This window comes from Lissotriton helveticus, chromosome 2_1 (assembly GCF_964261635.1).
Source record: "Lissotriton helveticus chromosome 2_1, aLisHel1.1, whole genome shotgun sequence".
Lineage (NCBI taxonomy): Eukaryota > Metazoa > Chordata > Amphibia > Caudata > Salamandridae > Lissotriton > Lissotriton helveticus.
In genome coordinates, this window is record NC_136059.1 from 390,654,961 (window position 1) to 390,673,221 (window position 18,261).

Sequence of the window (18,261 nt, forward strand, 5' to 3'; positions counted from 1 at the left end):
ATGATAGAGCCTACACATGGTTGCCCCCTGACTTTTCGGGCTCATGTTTTGTTTCATTCCTGTTACCTCCCACCTACACAGCAGCGGCGGATTACCACAGGACAAGGGTAGTTAGAGGTGTCTTGAGTAAAGAGGACACTGCAGGTCAAGAGTTTGGGGACTTCGCAAAGGGTTTTCTGCCGTTCTGGGGATCCATGGCTAACAGTAGGAACATAAGACAATTGACAAGGGTAGTTGAGTCCACCGTGACTGAAACTGCTGGTGCCCTTAGTAACTTGACTGCTGAGCTCCAGTCGGATCGTCTTATGACCCTTCAGAACAGGGTCGCCTTAGATGTCATCCTTGCAGACCGAGGTGGAGTATGCAGATTGATCCAATCAAGTTGCTGCATTTTTATCCCAGATAACGCTCCAACAGTGTACCAGGCCATCTCCAAACTACATAAGATTTCCGAATCTATTCATGTGGGAAAAGGGGATTGGTTGTTAACGGGTTGGGTCTGGGAACTGATATCCGCCTGGGGATGGAAAATTCTGATGGTCATTGGGATGGTCTTAGCCATTCTTTTCCTGTTCTGTCTATGCGTACAGTGTGCTCCTGCAATATGTGGCCTCTGTGTTACATCATGTGTAAGGAAACCTGTGTCAAGAGATGAACTAAGTACTAGAATGATGTTACAGCAACATCTCAATGACTTTAGGAATATAGATCTGGACTCAGACTAACATGAGGATAGATTAATTGCCTATGTAAGGGCAAAAGGAGGGATTGTAGTACTGAAAATTCTGGACTCGTGTAATGTGTCTGCATTCGAGAATAAAACTTCATCGTAAATGGACGAATTTAGTACCAAAAGACCGAGAATGACGAGTACGTCCTGTACAGGTATTTTCAGCATATTCGAGTGACGATTTCACTTCGAAATCGTCACTCTCGTTCAGAACCCTCGGCTTCCATTTTGTGTATGGCAGCCATTTTGTGAGTTGCCCTTTACATAGGCTTATAAACCAGCTGGATTCGACCCCAGAAGGACACATACACCTTGATCGACTTTTCCTTGACCTATGCCAGTTGGAGCCATTGCCCCAGGCCGGACCTGTTAGGTCAGTTCCTCTCCAGTGGCCAAGCAAGATAGCATCAGGGCTCAGCCGGCCATAAACCTCCTCATTGCGCACACACCTGCCGTATCTTGCTCACATCTGTCTTTACTCTTTTGCTTCACTTACTTTATGGTGGGGAGGTGCCTGTTTTATTGGGGGTCCACTGATATCTGATGAAATGTTGGGCCTTGCCGGGTGATTTGTTATAGGCAGCACGACGTGAAATATGTACATGTCATCATGACTCTGCTTTTCTTTTGTAAACCAATAACTGTAAATGACATACCACAAATTCAAAGAATGTTTGCCTGAAGCTGAATATTCTGTATAAAGAGAGAAGCCTGACTTTGTAAATTCGAGCAGTCTCCTGAGAATATACTTCCCCGTGTTGTACTTCTAGGACACTTGTTACCTTGGTTGCAGCCAATAAACTAATCTTTGACTTCACCTAGAAGACTCTGAGTTTCTGTGGTCTGAATCAGGAAAAGGACTCGAGGTCTTTGGGTGTGTATTCCCTGACACCGCTGGGTTACCGGTTAAGTACCGGGTCTGAAAAACCCAGTACCTCACGCCGAAGCAGCATGGCGGACCCTGAGTGAGCTCCGCTCCGACGCAGGACTCAGTGGTGTTTCTGGAGCCTCTTCGGACCGATTCTTCCCTCTCCTGTGGCGGTTGCGGCCCCATAAAGGCGTGGTGAAGCTGCGGGAGCGTCTTTGAAGGCTCTTCTTCATTTCTGTGCCGGTAATTTGAGTGCGGCGATTACTTTCCTCAGCGCAATGCGAGCGGCCGCCATTGTTTACAGCGGCGCTCGCGCTCATGATTGATCACCGCTCCTGCCGCCTTCATTGCCGAAATGAGTGTCCTAATAAAGCCTGCACAGGTTTTCCTTCAGTTTTAGGTTGTTTCTTTCATTGAATATCTCCTGAGCCTCAGTATTGCTTTAATAGAGCACTTTTTACCCATTTTACTGACTGATGTGTTGTTAGAAGGAGGGCTTTCTTACTCACAGTATTTATTTGTTTTTTCCGAGCCATTGTGGACTTCAAGGTGTTTTTACACGCTGCACCTACCTGGTCAATTTTTTGACCTTTCTTTACTTCAGCATAACGTTATTTTCCAACCATTTTTTGGTTTTTCATATGTGGCAATGTCGGTCTGTTGTTTTTCCTCACAGAGTATTTTTACTCATACCTCTGAATAACATACACTGTTGGACAGTACCTGGTGGCCAAAAGTGCTGATACATGTGGTAGAATTTGGAATTGACTATCTCTTCGTCAACATAAGAAGTACTTCATTTGAAGTTCAGATTTTCCTTCATAGCTGCTTCATTCTACCAATTATTCCTCTCAGTGCTCAAATATGGCCAACGATCTTCACTCAGCCAGATCCTCCTCCACTGGTACAAAACCAAAAAGGCATAAAAATGACCCATCCTCTCCTATCCTCTCATCACAGAATCCCGTTTTGGACTCTATACTTGATGAAGTACGTGGTCTTCAACCCTTTATGTCCACTACCAATGAAAAACTAGAACAAATTGAGGTACGCTGGATCGTCATGGAAGGGAAGGTGCTGGAGCTGGAACAACCGGTCAGCGACATACAAGATGGCTCTTCTAAGATTCCGTTTCTGGAGCTTGTAATGCATAAGTTAAAAATCCACACCGAGGACCTTGAAAATCATAATCAGAGAAATAATCTTCGCCTTTGTGGTTTGCCGGAAAATATTGAAGGTTCTAACTTGGTGGCTTTCCTACAGAAGTTCCTTCCAGAACTTTTAGAGCTTCAACCATCGCTAGTCCCCTCTCAACAGTCAGAGGGCACATTGTCTAGGTCGTCTAAACCCTACGTTGAATAAACCTTGTGGGATCATAATGCTTTTTCTGGAATTTACGGAACTGATGCACGTCTTAAGGGAAGTGAGACTTAAGCGCCGTCTTACCTGGTCAGGTCATAACACTTTTATTTCACAAGATGTGTCTAATGCAACAAATGCTCATCGCAAAGAGTTTCTTGCTCTCTGCCCTCAAATGAGACAAATGAACATCCAATTTGGAATCCTCCACCCATGCCTCTGTAAAATCACACATGATGGTCGTTCTAGATCTTTCGATGATCCGGACAAACTTAAACTCTTCCTCAATACCATATCCTCTTGTAGTATGGAAACTAAAGACTAACTTATTTTCCTTTTTCAGGATCGTTAATCTGTTTTCAAATGTTTGGCTTGCATAATAGTTTCTAGTTACTGGTTATCGTTGCTCTTTTTTGAGGTTCTTCCTTCGATATTTTTCTGTTATGGGTGTCCGTGTTCTTTGCTGTCACAATGCTTCTCTCAACTTGTGTTTCTCTTTCTCTTCAGGTCTAGATTTTCCTCCTTGATCTGTCTACTCATTTCATTCCTCTGTCTTCCTGTCCTTCTTCCCCTTTTTTTCTTTCCTATTTTTATTATTCTCTCTTTTTGGCAGTTCTACTGTTCATTACATGTCTTGTCCTTTGCCATGTTTTCTTTTCATCACAAAATAATTGGTGTCTTTCTTGTCTTTTTTATTGGTCCCACAGTTTCTTATATGTTGAATATGCAGTCTCATGTTCCTGTTTCCTTACATATTCCCTAATCCAACTCCATGGTTAATGTCGTCTCGTGTAATGTTCGTGGTCTAGGTCATCCTGTCAAACGTCAAAAGGTATTGTCTCATTTAGCTAAACTTAATGCTCATGTTGCTTTTTTGCAGGAAACCCACTGTAATGATGTTGAATCTTTAAAAGTCATTGGGTTAATTAAATTGTATTTTCACCAGTTATTGATCGTCATGGTGGTGTTGCTATATTGTTTCACAAGGCTATTCATGCTCAAATAGTATCGTCTGAATGTGATTCATATGGTCGATGGGTGAAAGTTGATGCTACCATCAACAAAACGCTAATTACTTTTTTCAATATTTATGGTCCTATGAAACCAGACCCAGAATTTTGGCATACTATAAAAATTAAACTGATGTCTATCTCTAATCCTAATGTGATGATTGGTGGTGATTTTAATAATTGGTTAGATCCTTTCTCTGACAGAATATCAAATTATACATTTAAACCTGACAAGACCCACAAATCATTCCAATCAGCCATTTCCTCTCGTCCTTTATTCGATTCTTGCAAAATATGTAATCCTGATGCCTTTGAATTGAATTTTTTCCCCCTCTTCACCACACAAGGTCTCGTATTGATTGTATTTTAATTTCCAAATCATTGTTACCTTGTCTCCAATCATCTGAAATTGGTTCTATTTTTATTTCTGAACATGCTCCCGTTTCCACCTATATTGATACATCCCTATCTCCACTTCAACAAGGTCGCTGGCCCTTTTATAATTACCTTTTATCTGATCGTACCTTTATTTCAGAAGCGAACACTTTTATTAAGAATTTTTTTTAACTTAACAACTCTTTAGATACCTCCATACACAACAATTGGGATGCTTTTAAAGCATCATTTAGAGCCTTTACCATTGCTTATTCATCTGAAAAGAAAAAAATGTTGAGTAAAGAATATAAAGAAACACTTAGGGGTCGATTCCGATTTGGGAAAAAAACGTCCGTACGATTCGTATCTGGAGCCCTTTCCGTACGAATCGTAAACATGCCGTACGACCCGACGAGTACGATCCGGACCGGGGTATGAGGATGCGATTCGTACGGTCCACGTCAGGTAAGGGCAATTCGTACGGTAAAGCACACAATCACATACACACCGTACGGTCTGTATACCCCATGATCGCGGGGGTACGGTCCGTACCCCTGCGATCGCAGGGTGTACGCACCGTACACCGAGCAAACATGGGGTACGGTGCGTACACCCCATGATCACGGGGTTACGGTCCATACCCCTGTGATCGCAGGGTACGGTGCGTACACCCCATGATCGCAGGGGTACGCACCATACCCCCGCGATCATGGGGTGTACGCACCGTACCAGGGGGAGGCCGTTCCGTACCGGTTTCGCGGCGAACTCACCTTTTACGGCTGTTTTCAGCTCCTGTAGAAAAAGGGACATACGGTGCGTACCCGACACGAATCATACTTGCTGGGTCAGAAAAACCAGCCGCGAACCATATGGATGTCATGTACAGCGGGTTCCGAGGGAGATCCGTAAGGGGATTTGAGTCGTACGGTCTCTGTACGATTCGTACGGAGTCCAGCTCCTGGTACGAATCGTACTTCGTCGTACGTACGGGGCACGTTGCAGCGTTACGATTCATACGGGAAAAACGCTCCGATCAGCTATTCGGAGCGGTTTTTCCCGAATCGGAATCGACCTCTTAGTCCAACTAAAACTCTGACATTATTGGTACCTTTCAATCGTATTATATTAACTTATACACAGAAACCACTAACCCAGCTGAGGGAGATTTAACATCGTTTTTCCAAAATATTCCCAAACCTGCTTCCTCTCCTGACATCTTTACCTCTCTTGAGGAAGATATCTCTCTCCAGGAAATCTCTGATGCTCTTAAGTCTCTGAAAAAATCCAAAGCCCCTGGTCCTGATGGTTTTTCTGTAGAATTATTTTCAGCTTTTTCCCACTCTTATTAATCCTGATCAAACTGGCTTTGTCAAAGGTCGTTTAGCCTCAGATAATGCCAGAATGTTCTCTAATATTCTCACTCTCTGCAAACAAATACCCTTCCACCTTAGCAGCTCTATCATTAGAAGCTGAAAAAGCTTTTGACCGGATTAATTGGGATTTTATGATTCAGACCTTACAATGGTTTGGTTTTGGTCCCAAGTTTATTTCATATGTTAAACTGCTATACACAGATCCGAAAGCATGTGTTTTTGTTAATGGTCTCTTCTCCCCTTATTTCTGTCTGCAAAGAGGTACACGCCAAGGTTGCCCCCTTTCCCCTTTACTCTTTTTGTTATGCCTGGAACCTTTCCTTCAACGACTCAGAAATAATCCTCAGATTTCTGGTTTTAAACTAAAATCCCATCACATTGAATTGTCTGCTTTGCAGACAATATTCTTATTTACATGTCTGACCCTGTATCCTCTCTACCACATTTTCTACAAGAAATGTCATCATTTTCTCAAGTTTCCGGATACAAACTAAATTTCTCCAAAACGGAGATTTTGCCATTAAATGATTCATGTTATCAACATATGTTTGATTCTACTAACTTTACATGGTGTCCCCCAAAAATGAAATATTTAGGAATTTGGTTTTCCTCTAATATCCGTGATACATTATCTGATAATGTTACTGCCCTGAAACTCAAAGTTACCAATTTGCTTTCCTCTTGGTCTCCCTTATTTTCATCTTGGTGGGGCAGACTTGATACAATTAAAATGATGATTGTCCCCCAAGTATTATTTATTTTGTCAATGTTACCTTTTAAAATTCCTAATTATTGTTTTTCCCAGATTAATTCTATTTGTACTAAGTTTATTTGGAACAATAAACGTGCTCGTATTGCACTATCCAAATTATCCCGTCCCAAATCTGAAGGGGGTGTCCGATTTCCTAATTTTAGAATGTATCATAATGCATTTTTGATTAGCCAATTTTATGCCTTGTCTAAAGATTTTAAAGATTTTTCTAAACCCTCATGGGTTTCTGTTGAAAGTTTACTGTTAAATTATTTTTCTTGTCAGGATGTGATATTTATGACCAATTGCACTTTTATTTCTCAATATCCAATTTTGAAATATTCTCATCACCCATTACATACACTTTTCTTTAAACCTTTTGACGAATATCAATCTTTCCTAGCTTCCTCATTATGGTTTAATAGACATATTACATTTCGTCACAAATCATTTTATTACAAACATTGGAAAGAAAAGGGCATTTTTTATGTTTATTAAATGTTTGCAAATGATTTGATTCTGCCTTTCCATCAATTGCAAGAGAATTTTAATGTACCTGATTCATGTATTCAACAATATAATGTTCTATTTACAACTCTTCAAAATTGTCAACAGAAGTTCAATTCTCAACCTCAACCTTTCCCACTCTCTTTTTCACCTGACACTCCTTTATATGATGTTTCTTCTAACATTGTACCTAGTGCCTCATTCATATATAAAACCGTATCCAATCTATCATACCCACAAAATAAGTCTAATGTTGAACTTGAATGGGAACAAGATTTATCCCAAACATTGTCTATTCCTGGACAAATTATGGCAGAAACTATTTAAAACCTCGAAGGCTGCAAACATAAAACAATCTTTATATTTTATTTATAATAGAGTTGTTATTACTCCTTCTCTTCTTCACAAATTCAACCACTCAGTTTCGTCCTCTTGCTGGTCATGTCTTAATGCTGAAGGTTCGTTAATACATTTACTTTACTATTGTCCTAAATAATGCACTTTGGGAAAATATTTGGTCAAAATGTTTACTGATTTTTTCATATAATCTTCATTTTAATATCCATAATGTACTTTTAGGCACTATGGGGCCCATTATAATGTCGGGCGGATCGCCACCACCATGTTGGCGGTGGCGATCTGCCCAACATTTATGCCCGCCCGCCACCCATTTCCCCCCACTATATTACTGTAGTGGGGGGGACCGCGGCAAACGGAAACACTGCTGAGAGCACCGCCGGCCACAATGTTAAAAATGAGGGACTGTGGTGGGCGCATCCTAATCTCCACCACGGGATCCCCGCCCTTATGGCGGGTGGTCCCAATCCCCGTGAGGATGGCGGACGGGCAAAGTCCGCCCGCCATCCTAATGACCCCCTATGTCTCCAGATTTTTACCAGGTTCTCTCCAAATCTATTTTATTTGACGTGTTTACTGCTGTCGCTTTTAAGGTTATATTAACTTGCTGGAAAGACAATTCTAAGTTAACCCTCTTACATTGGTGGAATTTAATTTGTGATGAACACAGAATTGCTTCAGTTTCTTATGTCTCAACTCACTTGCAAATCAAATCTGATTTATTATGGTTACCGTTTACTACTTACTTATCTTCGAACTTGCCTCTTCCATAATTCCCTCTTCCCTATTCATTTCTCTTTTTCTTCCCCATCTCTCTCTTTCTCTTTTCCCCTTTTTCTTTTTATAATAAAACATTTCTATTTAATTTTTCTTGATGTTTAATTTTCCCTGACAGTTGTTTTATTATAAATATTTTGCACTAATTCATGTAATCATCTGATATCTTACTCTTAATTTCACTGTTTTACATAGGTATTCATTGTTAATTGTATACTTACTTTGCTACTTGAACGTGCTAAGTGTTTGTATTTCTGTGGTGGTTTCCTTAAAAAAAATTATTTAACAAAAAAGAATGCCAAATATTCTAGAATGGCTTTTGTGTTGCTATTCCATTCAAATCCAAATGGTATTTCTGTTTTCAAACTGCTGGAACCATGTTTCTTCCAGCATTGTTGGAATAGCATGCACAGTTATCAACTTTGCAAGAGAACTGCACATTACCAGCAAACCAAGAAAAGGGAAACAGAAGAGACGGCGAGACAGGGGCAGGCTTTGAACCAAAACACGATATGGAGGCTTTGCAGGAAAAAGACAGCGACAGAAAAAGGAAATTAACAATCTGCATCAAAGTTATATGTGCAGAATTTAACTAACCTTTTGTGCCAGCAACAATTAAAGAAAAAACAAGCAACGGCACTGAATTGTGTAGCTTATAGGAGATAACAAATGAGAGGGTGTGCTGCATTGTGTTAGGGGTGTGGAAAGGGAAGACGCTGAGCCTCCCAATTAGCGAAATGCTGAGCATGCAGGGTGAGGAGGTGAATTCCTCTGAAGTGGCAACAATTAAGAAACAGACAAGGGACTCGGGGGCCCTGAGAGGATCAAACTGGACCTTAATGGATACATATTAGGTATGTATAGTTGTGGCGAACTCTGAGCACAGCTGTTTGTGGAGGAAGGGCTTGACACATGCACATGTTGTTGATGTTTCTTTGTGTAGGTGACATTTTCCTGTGTACTCCAGATCTTGACTGTGATTGGTGTCATATGTATTTCTTTCCAGCTAATCTATTTTATTGGTCTGTTTTTAGGTACCTTCAACATGTTATCTTCATTTAGACATTTCAAAGTTGTGACATCAGCAGGTATATGAGACTATTTCAAAGTTCGAAATGAACATGGATTGTTCTTGGGAATGGCTGACACAAACTTTGGGTGTACTACTCCGGTACTTGCACAGCGATAGGATGGATGTTTCAATTAAACCATTGGACTAGTTCCCTGTTGTGTGGTAATCCTATTGCAATATGTGTGCCATTATGTGCTCCAACGAAATGCTGTTAAACCAAATCATGCTAATCTCCCTTCACATTGAATAAGTCCTCAATGTGTATCAACTGGATGTAGCTGTTGATGGGTCTTATCAATGTGTGCTACAGTGCATATAGCACACCACTGACATTTTTTGTGACATTCCACCAGATACAGCAACATTGGATTGGGATGAACCTGAGCTCAGAAACAGTTGTACTGTCATGTTTTTGTTGTTTTCAATGATGTGGGATTCCTTTTGTGAGTTAGTCGATAAGGCTCCAGCTGATGGCTTGAACCAATTTCCATTTGCCTATTCTATTTGACATTCCAGTCGTAATGCATGCTCCCATTGTAAAGAATAATAGTGCGACCTAACAGTGTTCGGTTGCATCCTAATTGCTGGTTTGGGACCGCCGACTGTAGATCGGTCGGTCTCAGTTCCAGATCAATGTCGGATGGACTCAGGTCCCTCCGACATCGAAATCAGCCCCATAGTGTAGAAGTTTCATGTGTTTTTGTACATTCAAAGTCCTAGTTGTGTACAATGCAGGCACACACAACATGAAAGTAGAGTTAGCATTGGTAATCATATGTGCTGTGCAGTGTCAATGGGTCGCCAGCCAATCCAAATCAGCAGGGTTATCTTCATGGGTTACTGATATTTTATGTACAAACTTCGTATGGTGTCACTCATGGTCTCATCCTTTTCAGTTATTTAGATTAGAGAAAGTTCACGCTGAGTAGGCAGATATATCTGAGCAAAGCATTGTATGTAGAGAGCCCAGACCATATGACCTGGGGATCATTAGTGACATGGCTGACAAGTGGGTATGTGCAATCAACACTGGTGCCTGTTGTTCAGAGTTAGAGGTACAGGGCCTCATGATAGATTTAGTTATTTCAATCTCTCGTACCCCACACCTGACCAATGGCTAACTGCATGTGAGGTTAACATCAGTAGTTACATGGCTGACAAGTGAGTACGGACAAACAACACTGTTGCCTCTTATTATGTTCAAGCAACAGGGCCTCATGGTAGATGGAGTAGTTTCAATTTCGATTTGCCAATGCTAGCAAAACTGGTTAGTGTTACACACCTGTTTGCAAAATTTGCACATATTATGGTTCCTGGATGATGATTTTATGGTATTGCACTTACAGACAGCATTCCCACATGCTGTATGTAATGGAGGTTGATACATGTGATCTTATGTGCAGGGATACTGATTGTAACTGACAAGCACACATCTCTGAAACTGTGGCTGCTGCATATAGGAAAGGTTGATGGGAAACACTGCAGCAAGAGCAGATATGTGTGAAAATGGAACATTGCTATGTTGTGGCAGTTGGTGAGGTGTTACTTGCCAGTCCCCGTTTCCCCTGGTATTCCTATCAAGTCCCAGGAATGCAGGATGGCGTGCACCTTCTCTTCTCAAGTTGTAACTTCTAATGCTGGGCCAGGAGGACCACCATCAGTTTTCTGGGCTGCCACTTGGTGCCTGGAGGCCTGGTTCTTCATCCTCATGTCATGCCACCTCTTCCTGATGACCTCCTTTGTGCGCCTGGTGGTATCTACAGAATTCACTTTGTTGAGGAGTTTGTTGGAATTTGGCTCCAAACAATTGTGGGTCTACTCTACTGATTCCATCCACCATCACTGACAACTCGGTGTCAGAGAAACATGGATTTTTTGCCGGTGACATATTTAATAAATACAGTGAATGACAGTGAAGAAAACAGAAAAAAGCTTTCCACCAAGAAATGATGATGAAAATAGGGCTTTAAACGTGACATATTTATAAATACAGTGAATGACAGCGAAGACAACGGAAAAAAGCTTTCCACCAAGAAATGATGATGAAAATAGGGCTTTAAACGTATGTGAAGTGTGTGTGTGATGGGTTTGTGTGAAAAGGACTGCCTTCTCTCACCAACAATGTCATCTATTTTGCTGTGCTGCAGTATAATGGCAAAAGATCATGGTTGGTATGGGGTGTGTTTTATATTTTTATTTGTAGGTGTTTCCACTTTAACAATGGGCATCAGCTAAGTAGATTTTTTCTGCATCCAATGCATACTGTTGTGGTGTTTCATGGCAGCCATAGTGCGTCAGTCTGCTTGGAGGTGGTACCACAGCCCTGACAGCATTGAAGTACCTATCAGCAACCTTTTCTGACCACCACAGCATATGCAGAGACTACTACGACAGCCACAACCCATGTGGAAGAACACTCCAACCGATGCGGTCAGCATTTCGGTCTGCTTGCATCGTAATATGGCGGGGTTAAATTTGGGACTTCATTGGTCCGAATTGGACCACGGTAACAGCAGTCGGACGGTCAGTCTAACCACCATCATAATCAGCCCCCAAGTAAGTTGGGGATGGTGGTTGACCTTTCCCAAAAGAATCTAAACCAAGTTAAGGAAGTTGTTGGTCTCTGAAGGGGGTAACATTTACTATTCCCACTCCATTCTGAACCAATTTGGAGAATGTGTTGTACACTAAAGAAGTAACATTTTCTATTCCCTCTCCAATCTAAACAATTTGTTGGGCAATAAAGGGGTATCATTTACTACTCCCACTCCGATGTAACCCAACTTGGGGAAGTTGCTGGACACTAAAGGGATGGCATTTACTATCCCAACTTTATTCTAAGCCAACTTGGGGAAGGAGTTGGACACTTACGGGGTAACCTTTACTATTCCCACTCCAATCTAAACTAAGTTACAGAAGGTGTCGGACAATAAAGGGGAAACATTTTTTATTCCCACTGAAATCTAAACCAAGAAAAGGAAGGTGTTGAACACTAAAAGGGTAACATTTACTATCCCCACTCCAATATAAACCAACTTGGAGAAGGTGTTGGACTGAAAGGGGTCAAATTTACTAATTCCTTTCCAATCTAAACCACATTGGGGAAGGTGTTGAACACTGAAGGGCTGCTATTTACTGTTCCCTCTCCAAAGTAAACAAAGTTAAGGAGGGTGTTGGACACGTAAGGGGTAACATTTACTATTCCCACTGCAACATCACTTTATAATTGCTTTTATTTTTTACTTAAAAAATATCTTTTTAAAAATGGAAAACTGTACAAATTAATAAAATAAAAAAAAATTGTGACATCTCTTTATTATACTAAATTTGGGGAAAATCTTGCACACCAAAAGGGTAACATTTACTATTCCCACTTCAATATAGACTAACTTGGGGGAACTGTTGGACACTCAAAGAGTGACATTTATTATTCCCGCTCCAATCTAAACCAATTTAAGAAAGGTGATGGACACTAAAAGGGTGATATTTACAATTTCCACTCTAATCTAAACCAAGTTGGGGAAGGTGTTGGACACTAAAGGGGAAACATGTACTATTCCCATTCAAACCTAAACCAAGTTTAGGAAGGTGTTGGACACTGAAGGGGTAATATTTACTATTCCCACTCTAATCATAACCAACTAGGGAAGGTGTGGGGCACTTAAGGGGTAACATTTACTCTTCCCACTCCCACTTCACGTTATAACTGCTTTTATTTTTACTTAAAAAAATATATTTGTAAAAATGGAAAACTGTTCAAATAATTAAAATTGCACAAAATACAATTTAGAACAAGAGTGGCAACTCTTTATTAACCTAAATTTGGTGGAAATCATGCACATGAAAAGGGTGACATTCAATATTTCAACTTTAATCCACACCAAGGGGCCTATTAGGATGGCGGACAGACCTGCGTCCGTCCGCCACCCCCGAGGTGGAGGGACCGTCTGCAGGGGCAGCGGCGGTCACTCCGGTGCAATTAGGATGTGACCGCCACCCTGGTGGTCACATCCCGTATCTTTAACCTTGCGGCGGGTGCTGCTTGAAGCAGCACCCGCCGCAAGGTTAAAAATGCATGTTTTACATTTACATGCACAAAGCGGCAGGCACCGCATGTTTCAATGCACATTGTAATTTGGCTGACGGTGTCTTGCAGACACTGCCACCAAATAGCCCTCCACATCCCGCGGATCACAGGCGGATGGACTTGCCGTCCGCCGCTGGTCCCACCGCAATCCCACCGCCATCCTAATCTGGCGGTGGGTGCTTTCTGTGGCTGCGGCGGTGAATCCGCATCCTCCAGGCCCGCGGTGGCTTCCGCCGGCCCGGACGATGCGGATTCACCGCCATCCTAATCGGCCCCTAACTTAGGGAAAGTTTTGGACACTAAACAAGTGACATTTACTATTCCCTCTCCAACCTGTGGAAGGTGTTTAGCTAGCATTAAAGGGTTGGCATTTACTAGGCCCACTCAGGCCTTGGTGGCACAGGTAACAGCGGTAGGGCGGGGCAGGAAGTCAGCACACATGCAATGTGCCTAGCTGTAGATTTTAAGCTCTAGGTCAACCGACATCTAGGGAAATGTTGCAAACCTCTACATTTTTTAAAACTAGACTTCCAGGGGAATCCAGAATTGGGTGATTTGTGTGGCCCTCACTTAGGGGCCGATTATGATGTCGGGCGGATTGCCCAGCCTGGCGGGGGCAATCCGCCCAACATCCGCATTTGTTTTCCCCCCGCCATATTAGTATGGCGGGGGTGAAGGGCTTTCCGTCCGCCGCTTTCCCACACCGGTCGCCTTGCGGCCGGGGCAGAAAGCGAATAATATGGTGACGGTGTCTATCAGACACCGCCAGCCATATTATGATGGCAATTGTGGATGCCTCATTGCCGCCACGAAAAGGCATGCGGAGAATCCCTGCGGGGGCCCGTTGTGGGCCCCCAGGGACTCCGGGGGGGTGATGGTTGCACATGGGGGTACCTATGTTACCCCCCAGCAGTTCCATGCACAGCATGCAGGCACTGCGTGGTGCATGGAAGTGCACAGCATGCTTTACTGCCATTGTGGTGGGCGGTGCTAAGTGCACCGCCCGCCACAATGGTAGGAATGCGGGATGCGCCCGCCACTGTGGCGGGCGCATCCTAATGCTGCCGACGGGACCCCCGCCCTTATGGCGGGCGGTCCCTACTACCGCAAGGATGGCGGGCGGGCAAAGTCCACCCCCCATTCTAATGAGGCCCTAGGTTCTGTTACCCAGTACTTTGAGGAACACAGAACAGTAGAACAAATGTTATTACCAATTGACTTTTTTTGCATTTCTGCCTTCTAAATGTAAGACAATGGGTAAAAAAGAAGTTATTCTGAATAATGTCCTCATATTTTCATGCTTGTATGTGTACCTACCATTTCAGAGATGTTCAAATAACCACTGCCTCTAAGCTTTATTTTGTGTTTCCATTTCGGAAATATATAGGTTTCTTCTTTACTTATTTTTCAGTCTTTATATTTTACCAAATGAATTACTAGATACCCTATTCACAATGAAAAACCATTGCAAGAGACGCAGCTCAGTTATTGATTCTGGAAGGGTCCATCGCACATATCGGTATATTGCTTGTAAAAATCCGCCATACTTCGAAGAAGTTACAGGTTTACACATTTGCACAAAGCTGTTTTTTTCAATTCAATTTCAATATTGTTAGTTTCTATAGACCTACACAAATGACACCTTGCTGAATCAAAAATCGTGCCTACTTTTCAGAAATGTATAGATTTCTAGGATCTATTATTGCTGTCACACCCATTGCTAACACTAAGTGGAAGGAGGTTGAAAGCACAACAAATAGGAATAATAGTCTATGTCCCAGTCAAATGCCAAAACTGTGTAGACAATTTTGTTTTTCTTAATAACATTAACAAATGTAGTTGTTTTTGGATTTAATTGTGTTTTGTATGGATTTGAGAGGTTGATAATTAAAACATTTTTTAATGAAATGTATTATAGTTAAATGATTTAAAAACAATTCGTATTATATAAAAAAAAATGTTGGTTCAAGTTATATTTTAAATGTTTAAATATTTTCAAGTTTATTGTATGGCTAATATATTTAAATATGTTTAGAAGTTGTAATTGGTGTATTGTAAAAATATTACAAAAATGTAAAACATTTTAAATTAAGGAAAATTGTAATGTGGGTTTAAATTGTTTTTTACAAAAATGTATACATTTTACATTTACAAACAAAATGTCTATTAATACTAAAGATTATTGGGGGAATTTTTAGAAAATAAAATAGATTTTCAAATTAATTAAATATATTTTTTATAATGATGTTATATCTATTTAAAACAATGTTTGTGTTTAGTTTAATTTTGTCTGCATTTTTATAATTATGTTTATTTGTGAATTAAAAGCTTATATATATATATTTTTGTTTTATTACATTTTTTAAAGATTTCATGAAAAAACAAGTGTAGTGTACTATATGATGTTTTTGTATGTTTACTTTGTGGGTATAAATAGTATTAGTACATTTTTAATTGTATTTATTATTTATTTAATATTGATTTAATTAATTTGGTTTAAAAATTTTAATTGTTTTTTGTGTTTATTGATATTTTTTGAGTTTTAATAATTTGAAATTGATTAGTTAGATTTTATTCTAGATTAAGGTGTGGTATTCTTTATGAATTTTGTTAGTTTGGAGTTGGAATAGTAATTTTTTAGGTTTTATCGTCCAGCATTCTATTTGAATTTAGTTAGTTTGGAGTTGGAATAGTATTTTTTTATGTTTTATTTTCCAGCACTTTTCCTGAATTTAGGGGTTTATTACGATGACAGTGGGAAATCCTTCTCCAGACAATCGGAACCTCCTAGACCGTGTCGGAACCCTTATGACCGACTCAGTCGGTTTGCAAGCCGACCAACTGATTACGATGTTCGAGGTCCGTTTCTAAACCGCAATGTCTTTTCAAATCGGTTCCAACCAACTCTTGGAGAATCCTTGTTGGTCGGACCCGCATCATACAGCTCTATGAACTGTGTTTCCGACCGAGCGATAACGATGTAGCTTTCCAACAGCCTTTCTGAGTCAGCCTGATATCCTGTGGCCTCCGATTGAGGGGAGAAGGAGTACCTAAGAGACACCCCTTTAAAGCCCTGCATTGTATGGCAGGCACCATGGGGTGCCTATCACAGAGTTTTCTACACTACCCCCATTTACCCATAGGAGCCTGTGTTGTCGGGTGGAACACGGGCTCCCATAGGAGTCAATGGGAATCCAACTGAATAGTGTTCATTGGCATCGTAATCAGTCAGAGTAACCGCCGACCGCGAGTCGTTTGGTCTCAATTCCGAGTCGGTGTCAGGAGAAAGAAACTCTGACTGACAATGTAATCAGCCCCATAGTTAGTTTGGAGTTGTAATAATAATTTTTTAGGGGGGTTTTGCCAGCACTTTCCCTGATTTTAGTCAGTTTGGAGTTGAAATTGTAATTTTTTATGTTTTATTAGCAAGCTTTGTACCTAAATTTAGGTCCTCATTATGATGGCGGTGGGACCACCACCATCAGGCTGTTGATGGTGGTCCCACCTCCAGCGGACTCTGTAGGGCCGCCTGTTGCATTATGATGGTGTGCGGATGGAGGGCCGGCAGTGAGACCGACTGCCAGTCGGACTTTCGGAGGGACTTACAATGTCCCTTTCCGTTATCTGTTTCATGGTGGTTAACCCGCCCTGAAAAAACATGTGGAATGAGACTTGGGGACCCGTAGCGGGCCCCACTTCCCCCTAGCCCTCAGATATGGGCCCTGGGGGGACACCTATTGTTCCCCCTACCAATGGCATCTTGCCGGGAGAATGCTGTGAGGCGGTGGGGCATGGGCAGGGCAGGTTGGAGGCTAGTGGAGTCGGACATACGATATCAAGGAGTAAAGTAAGTAAATAAATAAATAAACCATTTACCTTGCGCTCGCTGCATCGCGAACTGGGTGATGCAGCGAGCGATAGGAAAGTAGTCTTATTTATTTACTTACTTTACTCCTTGCCATCGTATGTCCAACTCCACTACACCCCCACCCTGCCCCGCCCCTGCCCCAGAGCATTCCCTCTGCGAGCCACCACTGCCCCCTACATATCCCTGCACCATGTAGTGCCTGCCAAAAAGTGCAGGGATATATCAGTTTGGTATTTTTTGTATTGTGGAGCGTGCTGCAGCTCAGAGTACCCACTACAATACAACAAATACACAGTGCAACTGCTGTGAAGGGGGTTCCATCTTAATGCAGCCAGAGGGACCTCTGACTCCTAGTTGGGCGGTCTTGCTTCTGCATTGTCCTTCCAACATCATAATCAGGCTCCTAGTTAGTTTGGAGTTGGAATAGTGATTTTTTAAGTTTTATTGTCCAGCACTTTTCCTGAATTTCGTTAGTTTGGAGATGGATTAATAATATTTTAGGTTTTATTATCCACCACTTTCCCTGAATTTAGTTTGTTTGGAGTTGGAATGGTAATTTTTTAGCTTTAATTATCCAGCACTTTTCCTGAATTTAATTAGTTTCAAGTTGGAATAGTAATTTTGTAGGTGTAATTATCCAGCACTTTCCCTGAATTTAATTAGTTTAAAGTTGGAACAGTAATTTTTTAGGTTTTATTGTCCAGCACTAGATGTAGTTAGTGTAGGGTTGCATAGTACATTTTTATGGCTTGGTGTCCAGAATTGTTCTGGAGTTTGTTTGGAGTTGGAATAGTCTTTTTTAATGGGTAGTGTATTATATTATTTTTTTATTAATTGATTTGAGTTTTGGTTAGTTAATTTGTTAGGGTTTCTTTTTTTTTAAGTATAGTATTTTATTATTTGTGAGTGTGTACTAATATTTATAGGATTTAAAATATATTTTTGTGGTTTTCATTTACATTTAATTATTTATTGTTAGTTGTGTATATTTTTTACAATGTTATATTATAGTTATTTTAAGGAATTTGATTGATAAATTAAATATAAAAAACTTAAACACAATCATTTTTTAGTACAATGATTTTTATTATAAATATATTGTATTTATACAAGAAGATGAGATTTTT